Source organism: Rosa rugosa, chromosome 1 (assembly GCF_958449725.1).
Source record: "Rosa rugosa chromosome 1, drRosRugo1.1, whole genome shotgun sequence".
NCBI lineage: Eukaryota > Viridiplantae > Streptophyta > Magnoliopsida > Rosales > Rosaceae > Rosa > Rosa rugosa.
The window spans coordinates 52712272-52729361 of NC_084820.1; the positions used below are offsets into that span (position 1 = coordinate 52712272).

Genomic DNA, 17090 nt, shown 5'->3' on the forward strand with positions numbered 1-17090 from the left:
TAAATCAAATTCCCTCTTTAACCATTGTAACTTATATTGTTCTCATACCTGCTGACCTCAACATGACAAGCTTAGTCACATCTCATATCGGTTTTCTGTAGGTAGTTATAATCTTATATTGCTGTGTTCTTGGAGGTTTAACGAGAGATGGTCCTCTTCTTTTTCTTCAGTTAGAATTGAGCTATAATAGTGGTAAAAAAAGGTGGCCAGGTTTCATGTCCATTCTCTGTTTTATGTATTCTGTTGATCTAGTTTAAGTGGAATATAGAAATTGGGACATTTATAATTAGAGATAAATGCAGAAAAAGATAAAGGAAGAACAAAGAAGATGAAGATAAATATCAATCTGTAATGCCTCATAAAGTCTCAGCTCACAATCCTAATCACTGCCTTATATCCACACTTCAAGCTAACCACCTCTCTTCTTGCTTAATCAACTGATCAGCTTCCTAACTAACTCATTTAACCATTAGTTACCTAATATGCTTTTAGGACAGCAGTGAAGTTGTACTCACAACCTTGGCAAGAAGAGCATGGCTTGTCGACTCGAAGGTCAACATGTCCTAACCGTTGCTACATGCCCCCTCAAAGCTCCAGAACTTGGGACCAGGTTGGAACAGAGGACCATAAATTGTAGAGAAGCTAATCCGTTTATCAGAAAGTCTACAAGCTGATCTATTGAAGGCAGGAAATGCAGCAGAAGCTTTCCTCTAATCATATTTTCTCGTAAAATGCACATGCATCTACTTCAACAAGATTAACTTTTGAGTTATGATTGTGATTTTTTGCAAGTGACAATGCAAGGTACGACAGTTCTGAAGCTGCATCGGTCAGTGCTAGCTCTGCATTCAGCTTCTGTTGATGACCTTGACATGTAAGTTTGATTCGTGGAGTACCAAGACGTAGGAGCAATCTCCCAAGAGAATAATGAAACCGGTTTTGGACCTCCTGTCGTTGGATCACCTGCCCAACCTGCATTTGAGAACACTCCTAGTTCAAGTTGAGCTATTCTGTATGTAATGCTATAGTTAAGCGTGCCTTTGATGAACCCAAGAATCCTTTTTACAGTAGCATGGTACATTTCTATACCTGTAAGTGCCTGCATAAACTGATATACTGCAATCAGCCCACCAGACTTCTATAATCCGAAACATCATCCTATGGAAGCTTAGAAGTCTGCCCTAAAGCAGTGAGCATACCAGCGTCGTAAAGAATGTCATGTGCACATATGGTTTGGGAGAGTTACGTATCATGTTTGAGATATTGTATCTGTAACCACTGGCGGACGCACGTTGGGACGAGTGGGGGCTGCTGCCCCCAGTGAATTTTTTTCATTTGCTCAACAGCTTCATATATATATACTATGTTCATCGGTTTTGCCCCCAGAAGAAGAGGAATATGCTGCCCCATGACTTGACTATTGTGTAATCTGCTGCCTCACAGCAATGCAATTAAACTAAGGAAACTTACACGTGTAAATGTATGCAACCATTTGGCTTGTCTACAAGTCTGCAAGTCTTTCTCTTCTTAATTTTATATTTCTACTTTATAACAGTTTCACAGGTGCATGATTTCATAATTAATCAGTTTTAACTTTTTATTTTTTATTTTTTAAGAACTACATGATGATCACTAACATTAAATTGTAATAAGGTGGGGTGGTAAGGCTTTGGTCTCTCATTTGAGAGGTCAGGAGTCTGAGCTCTATCAAAGGTAACAGTGGGTTTCTTTTTAATGCATGATGATTTTGTATTTTCATTTTTTTGTTTTGCTAGGAAATATAGTAAGTGTACTTTATGGTAAATAGATAGAAATAAAATATGTGTCAAGAAATATATTGATTTAAAGTTAGTTTATCTGTTAGGAAGTTAGAATATGTAATCATTAAAAATATTATCAATGTCGCAAGATTGAAAAATTATGAAACATAGTAGTATTTTATATTTGTTTGTTCAACCTTTTTTTTTGCCCCCACTCACAAAAATGTCTGCGTCCGCCATTGTCTGTAACCCCAACACGTAGCAAAATAACTCCAAGTCTTTCAAATAAACTCCTGTGCAAGAGAAGTTTTCACTCATATTGAGTTTCAGATTCTTTTTTACTTGTGATTTCAAAGTGGTAAATACAAAAGTAGTAGAGAAAGAAGGTTCCTGATGACCAAATAAACAAGGAAGAATTTACATTTGATGATCTGATCGAACCCAAGAGAAGGCAAATGAAAAGAAGATTTCTGATTTGATGCCCTGGGTGCCTGTTTTAAACAATATGGTAGACATAGTATGGGAATGCAGCATTTTCAAAACCCTTTGGTTGAGCCATAACCTCTTCTTTAAGTTTACTACCATGAAGAAAAGCATGCTTTGTATACATTTGGTGAAGCTTGTTACCAAAATTGGCTGCAAGAGCAAGCGCACTTCTAACAGTAGTATGCCTGACTACATGACTGAATTTTTCCTTATAGTCAACACATCCGTCTTGACTAAAGCCTCTAGCCACCAATATTGCCTTGCAATAATGCAATGGAACCACATCAGTTTTTTTCTTCAGCTTCAAAATCCACTTGCAGCTGACCAAATTTTTATTTGGTGGTAATGGAGCCAGTCTCCAGGTGCCTTGTTTCATAAAAGCTTGATATTCTTGTTCCATAGCAGCTTTCCATTGTGAAGTGGTGAGGAAAATTTTAAAGAAACTTGGTTCTGTAGAGGAATGAGTAGAAATATGAACAGAGCTAGCGACAAATGCCTTTTTGTTGAAAATAGGATGATCATTTGTAAGAGCATCTAAAAGAGTTAAGAGGGGCTGAAAAAGTGGATGCATTAGTCATCAAAGTTTCAGTGAGACCAGATAAGATGATTCCAACCTCTAAAATTGGAACGTACACTTCTCCTTCGTTGTGTGAAAATGGAGTGGATGATGATGGGTCAAGCAGTGCATCTGAAGCCACAAGAGAAGAAATAATGGCTGGTGTGTATAGTAGATGATGATGCATATGTATCTCAGCAGGTGCATTTACTTCAGTATGGATTTGATTAAGACATTAAGTAGGCAAGCACTGTGTTGAGTAAAGATATTGCTGTCAGGAACATATGGGAGAGGAGGAAGATGGTGAAGTAGTAGAAGTTTATGGGACAGAAGTATAAGGAGATAGTGCTAAAGTTATTGAAGGAGTGACGGGAAAAGCAAGAGTGACAGTAGGTGAAGTACATGATGATGCAGGAGTGTTGTGTTTAAGTGTAAACTAGCATCATTTACACTGCATATTAAAAAGGAAAATAATTTTCATCAAAAATCACATCTGTATAAAATGGTCTTATGAGTAACTGAATTAAAGCAAATAAAACCTTTTGTAACCAGCTCCACAGCCAAGAAAAATGCATTTAATTGTCTTGTTCTGCAGCTAAATTGAGTTATAAGATTTGAGACGATGATTACAAACACAGACATCAGAGTGTACTTATTTTAACGAAATCACAGACTTGGAATGACACTTATCTAAGCTGCAAGATTAATTTGACTTGATAACACTGAAATGATAATAGGGTTTGATAGGTGACTTGGTCTTATGCCATGTTGACTGCTTAAATTTGCTACTACAAATAGCTTTTGGTTTGGTAGACTGAGAACAAATTAATTGGAGTTGACAGAAGCTTTTGGTCTGCCTGTCCCTCTTGTCCTGTATCATACAAAGATGATAGACTGACAATAAGTTTGCATCTAATTTAGTCAGATGCAGTATAGTTTGTAAAGATAAACACCAGATGAAGTGCCTAAGGAACCATTGCCAAGATGAGCAATCGGGAAACCTGCTCCACTTCCCACAGTGACTGAATTATTGGCATTTATGTAACATTATTGATAGAAAGCAGAGATATTGGAAGTCATATGATTTGAGCTCTTGAGTCAGTAAGCCAAAAATTCTTGGGGAGGGGCAGAAGACATAGTTTGATATGCAACAACCATATATAGCAGTAATGGTTGAATTACTGTGCATCACTAGTGTTTCTGTAGTAGCACTCAGTTGTACAATGACCCTTCTTGATACAAATTTGGCATTCTATGACAGAATAGGTAGATTATAATTGGAAGTGGACCTTTGATAGCCATTTTCAGAAAAGCTCTGGCTCGTTGCAGGTTTTAACATTGAGCAGATCCATAAGAGGAATGGCCATATGTATAAGTATGTGTTCTGTGGTGATCAAATATATGAATGTTGTGGTCGTGGAGCATTTGAAGGTTGAGTAATGCGAGAATAGCATGATGAGAAAATATTGGTATACAAAGAAAGGAATGAAAGAGATGAAGGAAGAACAAGGAGAAGATGAAGATGAATATTAGTCTGTATTTCCTTCACAGAGTTACAAGCCAAATCACTGACTTATATAACCATACATTTTCTACATACTTCAAGCTAACCACCTCGCTTCTTGCTTAACCAACTGCTCAGCTTGCCTAACTAACTTTTTTAACCATCAGTTAACAACCCTGACCTTGACAAGAAGAGTTTGGCTTGTTGACAGAGGTCAACATTTCCTAATGGTCGCTATAGGCCTAACAAATCAGACAAGTTCCCTTGTGATTGTGTATGATGGAGGCTGATGTAAGAAGTATTCTTCATGAAAAAATGTGTGCTATAGTCAATCTCCTGCAAGTTTTCACATCATTTGGTGACTAAAATTTAATCGTTTTCTCATCTTACAATGAGCTTATCGTGATGCATCATTCAGCTCAACCTGGACATGGCATGGTTTCAAGACCCAAATATAACCCATTTGAGTGTCAACTCTTTAAGAAATTATTGCACTTAACTGACAAAATTAACAAGCACCAATTTAGTTTGGCCACAATTTCAATGAAGATCCATGTTCACTCATACTTCCTCTAGACAAACTCCTTAGTCCTTGCCAAAATTGCCTTCTCCTACCAGTCCTCAAAGGCCCTGAACTAGAGTACCTCCTAAAAGATCCAACTTCCTGCCCCTCAACCTCAAATCCCACACTTGCACTCAACAAATCTGACGTTGAGGGTATCTTAGTGTCATGGCTAGCCCCTAATACAGGCATCTGAAGCTGTGATTCTGCCGCTTCAAGATTACCACAATCTGTATGAATGCAGAGATCATCATCGTCTTGGCCACAACTTGTTGAACCTGCAAGTTCTGTTGTTTCTCTGAACTCATTGCATACAAGCTTTAAGGCCTGAACAACCTCGCCCATGAACGGGCGGTGAGATACTTCTGGTTGTATACACATTGAAGCAATTGCTGCTACCTTGGTTACACTGTCCCATGTGATCATATCAGATTTCAACGCCGGGTCTATTATTGATTCTAGACCCTCTCTGCTGGTGAGGAGAGGACGAGCCCAAGCAACAAGGTTCTCTTGACCTGAAGGTTGTGACAGATCCACCGGCTTTCGTCCTGTCAGGAGTTCAAGAAGGACTACACCATAGCTGTAAACATCACTTTTTACTAGAAGATGACCAGTCATTGCATACTCTGGAGCCAAGTAACTGGAACAAGAATAGAAATAAATTGACTTATGTTGTGGTATCTTCATCAAACATTTTTATGTTGTAGACTGTCAACACGCATCTAAATAAGAGTTCACTTCATCTAGACTTTCTGATAGCAAACATGTGAAAATTGTCTGGCAAAAGAACATTTCTCATGTATAAATAAGTAAGTAAATTTGCTCAGTAGTGGAATTAAGGAATGAGAGTTATCTATAATATAGTTAAGAAGTTTGTACCCAAAAGTTCCCATAACATGTGTTGAAATATGTCTTTTTCCCTCCTCCAGCGCCGCTCTAGCCAGTCCAAAATCCTAAACCTTGGGTGTAAAATCATATTCCAGTAAGATGTTGCTGGCCTTGAAGTCACTATGTATAACTCGAGGATTTGAGTCTTCGTGGAGATAAGCTAAGCCCTGAGCTGCACCAAGGGCAATCTTTATTCTGGCATCCCAATCAAGTGGATCAGTTTCCTTGTCAACACCTGAGAGAACACAAGAAGAGTCATTTATAATTCAAAGCTTAAAGTTCCCAATATATAAGCACCTGGATATCTAGCATTTCAACTAAGAAATGTTAAAAGTATTGAGCATAGAGACATGTTGAACTTGTGTTTACCATGTAAATGGCATTCAACACTTCCATTTGGAACAAGTTCGTAAACGAGGCAACGAGTATGGCCCTCTGTGCAGATACCAATTAATTTGACCAAATTTCTGTGGTGAAGACGGCCAAGCATCTCAACTTCTGCTAAGAATTCGCGGCCACCATGATGATCATCTCTCTTCAGAACCTTCACAGCCACCTCTCGTCCATCATCTAAAGTAGCACTGTAAACAAGCCCAAAGCCACCTTATCCAAGTATTCTTGAAGCATCAAAATTATTAGTGGCTCTCTCCATGTCATGCAGAGTAAAGGTCTTCCGCAGATCCAGTATAGGTTAGTGTGCCAGAACTAAAAGACATTGATCTGGAACCATGTGTGCTTCCAAACATCACTGACCTGGGATCCCCTGTTGAGTATATGATGATGTTATGGATAAACCAAAATAACAAGAATACAAATCACAGCCTATTTTGAACAAGTTTTAATTAAAAGGAAAAACAATTCCATAACCATAATTCCAATAAATTATTCTTGTGCACATTTGCATTCTGAAAATGAAATCAACATTAAAAGCTTATTACGAGTAAAAGTCCTTTAAGCTTTAGGAGCATTTGGCCATATTACAAGTACCTGTGAGTTTTGTAGGGGACGATGTCAAAGCTTGTGGAAAATGTTCCGGCTTATGGGAGTGAGATCGACATTTCAGCAACAAAAGCCAGACAAACCCCACACATAAAAGAAAGGCTGTGAAAGATGATAGAACGATCACAGCAAGCATACTTCCTTTGATTCCATCATTTCTTTTTCTTGGCACATTAACTGGTATAGGTTTTATTACCCTTCCATTGTTGTCTTGGCCCATGTATGGCCCGTCATCTATAGTAGAAATGGCTGAAGGTGCTGAAGGGGGAGAAGGTGGAAGACCCTGTACAGATGCAAGAATTTAAGAATTTCACTATTGCAGAAGTAAGCTCTAAAGTCATTCAGCATGATGAAACCATAAAAACTCATATAGTGCAGAAACTATGACTGTAGATCAATGATGAGTAAAATACAGTCAAATATAACCATATCATTCGAGGAAGTCAAGGATCAATTGATACCTGGATAGTGAACATTCAATACTTCATAATCACCAAAGAGAGAAGCATTTATGGAAACCTGTCTGCGCCAGAATTTGTCATAGATTTGAAATGCAGTAGTGCCATCAAATGTTAGTCCTATAGGTACCAAGTTAACGAGGACGGCAGTTTTCTCCAGCTGCTGACTAGATGCATCTGCTCCCATTATGCGAACTTGGCTATGGTTTAGTGCAACACTGTCTGCGATTTCCTCAGCCAGCTTTGAAACTGAAGGGAAGAATGTGTATATTGCAACATCTAGTTGGAGTTTAACTTCAATTGGCTGCACACAACCACATGTTGATACTTCAAGTACCAGTTGAACATATAAACTCAATTACATAATTTGGTCATTTTTTGAATTACAATTTACCAGAAAATGGCCTATATAGCCTAAGATTTCAGATTTTACCATGAACTTCCATGCTCAACAATACAGTGACGAAAATAAACCTGTCAATTAGGAAACTCCATAGACCATTACCATGATCCAATTGATGCAGTTAATCATTTATGTGCCATATCAAATGTTGAATAATCAAAGCAATTTCTCTATTTCAGGAACACTTAGTTCACAGAACCCAGATCCTAAAGTTTAAAACTAATGAAGACCAATTTGTAATCAATTCTATTATACTGATCAAATATAATTAACCATAAGAATCAAAATTTATTACCTGCAGATCCATGAAATGGCAAAACACCCAGAATCAAGCACATTTGCATAAGAAGCGGATTCAGTTGCCTCCCCATTTCCCTGACAGAGAAGCTCTGAGCTCAATTCCAACCATCCAAGTAAAGAGAAGAAAAATAAGAGAAAGCAAAGTGGCAGAACACCACCATGAAGCAACACATGGAAGTACCTTTAAGGAAGCAACTTCAAGATGAGTTTAGATTACAGAAGCAGACCCACAGAGGCAATCAGTGAGAGACATTGGAGCAAAACAACAAGAATGGGTCAGGTGGGCATAACCCAATTGCTGTCACCAGATTAAGCTGCTCTTGAATTTGGAAAGTTTGGTGAGTCCTAGTGGAATTGTCTTTTTTGTCATTGGTGGACTGAAAGTTTACTGGAAGTGATCAAGCAAACAGCAGCACGGTGCACTTAAGAGAGGTCCAAGCTAACAAGTCCAAGTAAGACACTGTGTAAGACAATTGGTGAAGAAGTTAAGAGGGAGAGACAGAGTGGGTGCTCAAATAATGATAAAAATGAATGTCTTGTTTGAAAAAATGGAACACTAGTGTGGATTAAAGTATTGAAATGCTTGGCTTGTTGTTAATGTAGTTAATTGACCTCCATTATTCTGGATTAGATTGAGGTATATATATGTGTGGGAATGCTTCTTATTCTTGATTAGATGCTAGTCATGCTACTACTTATATATGGTAGTGGTTAATGGTTCCATTTGTATGCGTTATTGTATAATCATTTTTATAAGATGTAAATTGATGTATCGATAAATCAAAGAGTAAACTAACTTTAGGTCGAGTTGGTAAGAGCTTCCAGGTGTGGAACCCCCACACCCGGGTTTGAATCCCGCCGACGCTGATCGGAGTCTTTGAGGAACTGTGTGATCTCGATAAAAAAAAAAAGTCTTAGTAAATTATAAATAGTCGGTGTATTGATGTAAGAAGTTTGACTACTAATGATGTATCGATACTTGTTGGTCCGGTGATGCTGTTTTGTTTGTCGAGAAAGACAGCAGACTAAGTTGAAGTGTTGAACCACACCAAACTCGATCAATTAAGATGCTCATTCCATATCAAGTGTCACTGAACCAAAATTTGCTAGTGACATGAGCTTACTTTCTAAAATTTGCACATGAAACGTTCGATCAAAAGTCCCACAGCTCCCCACAAGGCCCCAAACCACATGCAGAATGTGACAAACCACACAGCACCAACATTTGACAATTTCAAAAAAAAAAAAAAACATTTGACAATTCAAAGAGACTGTGAGCCTACTAAGAACGAAGGTTTTTTCGGTGTGTGTTCAAAGCGAAATCCCAAAGCAACAAGAAATGAAATGATGACTGATGACATACATGATACATTTTGATTGAGATCTGCCCACAAGGCCTTGAGATTTGGTGGTTGATATGGAATTGGTGGTGGCCATGGCTAATTGGCCGGCCACCTCCTCTTTTTCTTTTACATTATGATAGCGGTGCTAGGACCCCCCAAGAAAACATGGGCAATCATCTACCAGAGAAAGTCTCAGCCTGTCAAATGTGTAGGTGAAATTCACTGTGTCGGTGAGAATTGACTGCGGTGGCGGTCGTCCTTATATAAAGCTTCCTTATTTCTCTATCTTTAGACCTGTATCGTAACGGCCAAATTGCAAATGTGGTCTTTCTTTTTCCTATATGGGTCTTTTCTTCTCCCTCTTTATTTGTGTAATTGTGTTTTGTGTGTGTTTGGAGCTGTTTCATGAAATTTTTTTTTGTAATTTTAAAATAATTGAAAAAGTTGTTTCGATTTAGAAATTCGTTTTAAAATTTAGAAATGTAAGTCTTATTGGATATTTAAACGATAGAAGAAAAACGGAATTGAAATAAGCAACTTATCCGTGTCGTTTCAATAATGTCCATATTTAAGACATGCCGATTCTAGGTTAAGTTCATCCAAGAATTTGATTCAACCCTAAGGAACCTAGAGAGTGAAACTTGTCTTTTTCAAGAACCCAGAAAACACCATCACTTGGTTCAAGATAAGCTCACACTCTGATCATCAGGCTTTTATCCTCCATATTGTTGGTATTTCAATGGTAATCCTCCCAGAGGTTTTTCAATTCAGAGGCTACATGCATGAAGTGGTTCAAGACTTCTAGTTCAGAAGCTTAGAAGCATCAAGAACTCATACTAAGAAGCTTAAGCTTACGATCAACCACTAATAGTATTGACCCAGATGTTCTTTCTTCTTAGTAATAGTATAGTTATATTTGGTTTTACTTGGAGTAAATCGATGGACTTCTTTGAGCTTATGCTTTGCACGACCTATTAATCGCGATTTTTTTTCATGTATGTGGGCGGGGCAAGATAAAGACATATCGATAACTCAAATTCGTTTGATTTTTTTTTTCTTTCTTGCGACCTATCTTTACTATTATAAATGGAAGCCCCTGTTTTGGTGTCAACAGCTTCACCAAAAATTGAACTTACAAAAATGGTCATACCAGAGATTAAATTCGACTTATAAAAATATAGCAAGAGAGGTTAGTATTGTAAAATACAAAAAACGACGAGAAAGAATATGAATAGGGATATGGGTATCCCATGAAAGAAAAACAGAGAAAAAAGCTACCCCAATATCCAGAAGCAAGTTGAACTGCCAAGGCGCACGACCTGAAGAGGAACAGAAACTGTCGACGACGTGAGAGGTGGATATGGCTTCACCACCATTCACCCTTATCTCTATTTACCGTTTCCTTTTTGAAAGTGAATCCAGGTAGTGTCATTGGGTGATTTTGGGCTTCCGTTTTCTATTGTTTTGGATTTAATATCAGAAATTTCTGAATAACGTGAAAGTTGGTGTCTGCTAATATTGGATCCAGGTAGTGTTTCGGTCTCCTCTGTTCGTTTTTCTTCAAGTAATCAATCTGTATGCAATTTGGGTGGGAAGCAATCTCACAGTTTTTGTTTTTGTTTTTTGTCGCTATCAAGCAGAGTAGGTACTATTTGAGAATGAGATTGAAACTGTAAGATCACACATACTTGGAAGCAAAGGCCAAAGGCGCAGGAAGTGGTAAATCCTTTGAATTTTTTTTTTCTTTTCCCATCTGTTCTATAAATGACCCTGTTTAGGAATCACCTGTTCAACTGTATTAACTGCAGTATTATACATCTCTATAATGTGTTGTATTTCTTTTGTACTTAAGTTTGGCAGTAGACGTGTAATAGGCTTATTGTTATTGATTTCAATTTTGGATTTTGAACTTGCTTTCTATTGTATCACTCTACAATCAAATAGACGTATAGTATGATTATGAGCGCTTTTGAAACATCAATTCTTCAGTTTTGAATTTTAGTTCAGATGGGTTTCAACTTAGCATGATTTGTTTGGTTAATCATAATGCTTGAATTTTCATTATTTTCAGGGATACTGGTGGATTGCAACAAGTGACTTTCAAACTTCAGTTTGCAGAGTCCACTCTTTTTGTTGAGGTAAATTGACTTACTAGGATTAAGTGATTCCATGAGTTTGTAGTTAGTTTAGATTCTTGCCATGCAAGAGCTTGAAATTAAGTTTACTTCTCTTTTTAGACTGAATTTACTCATCTAAATTTAGACGGATGAGATCATAAGCTTGAGAAAAAGTAAGGAAAAGTAGTGGGGAAGTTTTAGATAACTATGGTGATTGCAATTTTGCAAATTTTCAATACGTTCAATTTGTTTTGCTTTTTGTTGTTTATTTTCTAATGCCCTATAATATTGTTTTGCATTTATTTTTTCCTTTTGAGAACAGAAATTAAATGTTCATAATGGCTTCAGTGATAATAATACTTGCTTGCAGGTACATGATGAACATATAAATGTGGCCTACAGTCCAAGATCTGGCATGAGGCCTTCAAAAGATACTGAAATGCAGAAACAGATCCACAAGAAACTTGGCTACAATGCTACATGCATAGTTGATCTCTTGATGAAACATATGGCACTGAGCTGCATAGTCTCCCTAACCAGTTGCAAACAGCAGGTAGCCTACCTGGGAGCTTTAATTATATGGTGGGGGAATGTTTAGATGTGGATTTTAATCCAGATTGGTGGTGGCAAAATTACTTGGGCAAATGTTATAAATGGTCCTCGTGGTTTGAGGTCATGACTATGTTTGCCCCTGTGGTTTAAAAATATTCAATTTTGGTCCTTGGGTTTCATTAATCAACTAATCTTGGTCCAACTATAACATTCCCTCTAACACCGTTAGTAAGGCTTTCATGTGCGCGTCACATGCTGGGGTATTTTTATCTTTTGCATTTAAACCTCAGTTACCCACTCCTTGTTTACAACTCCACGTTTCAATTGCATCCCTTTCACGCTCCTCTCTTTCGCGCTGCTCTCAAGAACACCCTCAAGAACTGAAAAAATGAATTAGAATCTGCTTCAAGGATTTCATTCCTCGATCATGGTGCAGGTAAAAATATATCTTTCCCTTGATTTATATAAGTACGAAGTGGTCAAATAGAGTATAACCACACATTAGTTCCGTGTGGTCTTGTGCTTATGATGGTAAGTTAAGATCAACTTAACTAGCTCATATATAAACAGCTAGAATATGATGAACTTATCACAATATATACAAATTCTGTGGCAATATGATTATTTTGAGTAAATATACAGTACTTCCCATTCTATCTTTAAGTGATACTTAAAATCATGTGAAGTTTTTCTTTTTTTGAAGGAGTTTCAAAGGTAATTAGCAGATTTTTGTTTGTGTATTTATGCTCCGTTTAAACAAATATGAGGCAAGGTCTATTTCCATATATTTTCTCAACTGCAGGTGTTCAAGTTGAGGCAACTGAGGGTGCAGCAATTGGAGTGAAATCATTTTGCGTGAATGGATGAAGATAGATCATTACGGTCGAGGAAACAACAGTAGAAGCGATCAAAATTAGGGAGATACTTGAGCTACTATTATTTGTGAAAAATTCTATGTAGTTGTAACCCATGAATAATTGGTGTGTGAATGCTTGAGGTTCTTGGGATGTTGTTGCTGTTATATATCTTGTAATAATTAACTAGCAAGTGATCATTCTAGTCTCTTTGTTTTTGTGTCAAGTTGTCTTCTAACTTTAAAGACACAAAAAGATACAGCCACAACGTTTCACTACAAGGCTGAAAAGCTTCATGTTATACTCTTACTTATCAAGATTTCTTGTTTATTTTTCCTTGTCAGTATCACGATAAGTTCATCATCCGCTAAATATTTCTTTTGTATCATAGATCATGAAATTATACATCAATTGTTATTACCAATATTAAAAACTATTTTGCCATCAAATATTAATTGGACTGGTAAAATAGATGAGAGAAAACACTGAAATGCAGCAAATTCATATATGAATGCACAATTGAAAATCATTCCAAGCTTACACAATACTGACAATAGAGTGCCAGCTGACTCTTCTATTATGCCAAGCATGCTGCCAATACTTTTTTGAATATCAAAATAGACTACCAACTACTTAAAGATAATGTGGACACCAAAAGACCAACCCAATCACCTAAAAATCATAAATTTGATTTATGGACGGCAACAACACTGCTCATTTTTTCTGCTGAGGAGTCATTCCAGGTGGTCTCCATATGGGTGCAAAACCTTGTGTAGTTTTTAAGGATGTCATTGAAGCCAACCCAAACTTCGAAGTTGATGTACTAGTCTTGGAAGATTTCTTTTGTGTTGGAGCTGTAGATGTGCCAAACTTAGGAGCTGAAGTTCCAGCCTTCTGTTGAGGCATAATGTTTACTCTAGAAGTTGAGGTAGTTGTCTTGGAACAGTTCTTGTGTCTTGGAATTGTGGTGAATGTCCCACCTCGTGACACTCTTGTAATGGTAGGTTTACATGGAACTTGAACTTGTAAGCAAATCACCACTTAATTATAGCTCTCTACATACAAGGTCATATAAGTATATAACATAAGTTGTAATTAGAGATATACATAGCTAGCCTCATGCGGATTGCAATACAACCCTTGCCATGAGTTTATACTTGCACTAGGCATATTTGAATTTGCAGTTGATCCAATGTTTTGGCATGAAGTAGGGCTAACACTTGTAGTCTTCTTTGTCTGAGTAAATGTAAACAACATGGAGAATATCATCAAAAATCAAAATCTGATATAAATCAAATATCATATCTTATGTTAAATAAATACACAATACCGATATGTTTACCCTTTTTCCTTGTCTTGAACCTTGTTATGAAGTTTCACCACTTTCTTGACCTTTTTTTACAGTAACATTTGCTGACCTTGGATAAGCATATCTTTTATCAACATATACATTTGGGGGGACATCTACAGGCTGATTTTTCCAACTTCTCCTATTGTGTCCTTTTCCATAACACTTGGTACATGTAGTGGTTTTTCCCTTTCTACTCAGAACCTGCATAGGATTGTTAGGATCTTTCTCCATTTCTGGGTCCTTCCGCCTAACCTTCTTTGGCCTACCTGGTTGCTTTTTCACCAATGGGGGCAAGAGTGGCTCTTGATTACACGTAGGCCACATGTCAAACCCTTTAATTGGGTGAATCATAGGCTCATAAGCTTTCAAGTAAGTCTCCTTATGGTAATATTTATCAACATATGCCTCTGGTTTCTCCCTATTATAATGAATACATGCAACAGCATGCATGCATGCATGGTATTCCTGTCAAATTCCACCTTCTACAGCTACATGTCCTTTCTCTTAAATTAACAACATGCCTATCTTTTATAGTCTCTCCCACTTGAAATTCAAAATTTCCTGAGTATGTTGGTGTATAGTACCTAGATGCATGAATGGCCTTGTTCAGCTTCTTCTGAATTTCGGGACATACCACATTCTGAAATTCAGTAATTTGCTGTCTTTTAACTTGATATCTCCTCATTAAATTACACCTTATCATCTCCAACATGGTTAATATCGGCAGGTCTCTAGCAGTAAGAATCCAACTGTTGAAAGTGTTTGGACCCAAAATGAGCATTTTGGCCTGACAAGGCGTGTCTTGAAGAAATTGAGCCAATGTCAGTGGCTCAACCTATATATTGTCGACTAGTTCGAAATATATTATTTAGAGGCTAAATAAAGCCTACTTGCAGAATTATGGAAGATTATATGAACTGCAAGAAAAGGAAATGATGGAAGCATGGAAATGAAAAGTCAACTTTAGCACATTTTCCTACTTCGGCTAGGAGAAACCGAGCTAAACAAGGAAGGAGGGGCGGCAGACTAACCAAACGAAATCCAAATGAGCTAAAACTCTCCAGATTAATTCTAGACATCCCAAGAATCATTTCTTATGAAGAGTGCTAGAGCTAGTTTTGAGTGGAAATCCTTCAAACAATCAGTCCAATTTTCTGCAGAAGCAAAACTGGAAAACTGGACCTGTAAGGAGTCCAGCAGCGTTTCCGGCCCAACCACATGGAATTAAGCTCTGAAATTCCACCACAATGATCTACACTCATTATGGATCATTTTATATGAAGAAGTCGAAGGCCCATTCTGATTTCTTGGTGAAGATATAACTGAAGGAATAAAGGAGCAGAAAGTGACTCAAACCTAACAAATTCCATTAGTGTTTAAGTGCTTAAACCTAACAATTCCATTAGTGTTTAAGTGCTCAAACCTAACCCATCATGATTTGTTTAAGGCCAAACACTATGGCTTGGTAGCCTATATATAGAGGCTACAACAAGTAACAATAGACAACACAATTCAACAACAATCTCTAAGATTATCCAAGCCTCTCTAGAGCAACCCCTCTCTAAGAGCAACTCCTCTCCTTCTCTTACCGGTGATCACACTCCAGTCCTAGTCTTCTCAAGAGCCGACTGTCAGTGCCACCAAACCCTCTGTCAATGTGCTTCGGTCCTAGTCTCCTCGGGAGCCGACTGTAGTACCACGACCACAACGGTTACCGAACCAGCTAAGCAAGGGTAACGCCCTCGCAAACCAGCTAAGCTAAAGTCACGATTTGGAAAGTTCTCTCTACTTCCCGATGATTTCTCTCTGCTTAACCTACAACATTGAGTATCGACTTGGTAACACAAGATAAAGTCCTCACCACGAGGCACAAAAGACCCCCACGACAAGGTTGGTGCTCTCCTCGTCTACAGTCACTCAAAAGAAGTCAGGTCAAGGGATACCCCCAACGACCGCACCCGAACGGTGCTGGCACGCCCGCGCAGAAAAGAGACTGTTGACCAACTGCAACAAAACTAGAGCCAAACAGAAAGTCTCACATAGGTTATTCAAAAGCATATCACACTTTAATCTGCTTGTAAACCTAGACCTAGCCCATCTTCTAGGATCTTTTCCTACCAACCAGTTATATGCAGGTTTACTCAACTTCTTCAACTTCATCATTTCCGTCTCAAACTCAGCATTATTAGGTGCCCTAGCAGCACTCCACAACAAGTCTTTCAAAGCCTTACCTTTCTGAAGCTTTTTGAAATTCCCGTACAAGTGTCTCACACACCATCTATGATCTGTCGTTGGTACCGCAATTTTGAAAGCCTCATCTAAACCCTGAAAAAAATGCCAAAAATTTTCAGCGAATTACGTTTTGTTTCCTAGATCTTATGCACAAAACAAGCAAGATACTTTTGTTTATGACTCATAACTTGATTAATAAGGATAAACTAAATGGACATTGGAAATCCTATTAATTTATTAATTACCTTTTGTTGATCAGAGACAAAATTCCATCCATGCATCTCAACAGGTCCAAGATCTTCAATTAGAAGTTGTAGAAACCAACACCATGCTTCCTTATCTTCACTCTCCACCACTGCATAGGCTATTGGATACATATTGTCATTGGAATCAATGCCAACTGCAACTAGTAGTTGCCCTGTGATAACGTATTGACAACTTCAATTTCTTTATATTAATTTAGAGTAATCAGAAATTTATATATATATAGGGAAGTTAATATATGAACTCAATACCTCCAAATGCTCCTTTAAGATGACATCCATCGACTCCTATAATTGGCCTGCACCCTTTTTTGAAGCCTTTCTTACAAGCTTCAAGACACACAAAAAGCCTCTGAAAGTATGGAGGATTAGCCCTCACAAACATACTGCTATTCTTATTGGTTTGCCTCACTTCTGCACAGTACTCCCATATCCTACTATACTGCTCTTTATAGCTTCCTT

The 17090-nt window shown here is 37.7% G+C and overlaps 1 long non-coding RNA gene and 1 pseudogene across 3 annotated transcripts; one reads left to right on the forward strand and one right to left on the reverse strand.

Annotated features, from left to right (window-relative positions):
* Positions 1-4319: 4319 nt before the first annotated feature.
* On the reverse strand, positions 4320-8408 carry LOC133725415 (receptor-like serine/threonine-protein kinase ALE2; annotated as a pseudogene).
* Positions 8409-10480: 2072 nt separating this feature from the next.
* Positions 10481-13008, forward strand: LOC133740820 (uncharacterized). Of its 3 annotated transcripts, none has more exons than XR_009861447.1 (5): positions 10481-10787; positions 10900-10978; positions 11331-11397; positions 11747-12364; positions 12731-13008. It is a non-coding gene; the product is annotated as an uncharacterized LOC133740820 (long non-coding RNA). The 3 variants fall into 3 exon arrangements; XR_009861449.1 differs by having other exon boundaries at positions 11747-11929; XR_009861438.1 differs by having other exon boundaries at positions 10483-10787; positions 11747-13008.
* The last annotated feature ends 4082 nt before the right edge of the window (positions 13009-17090 follow it).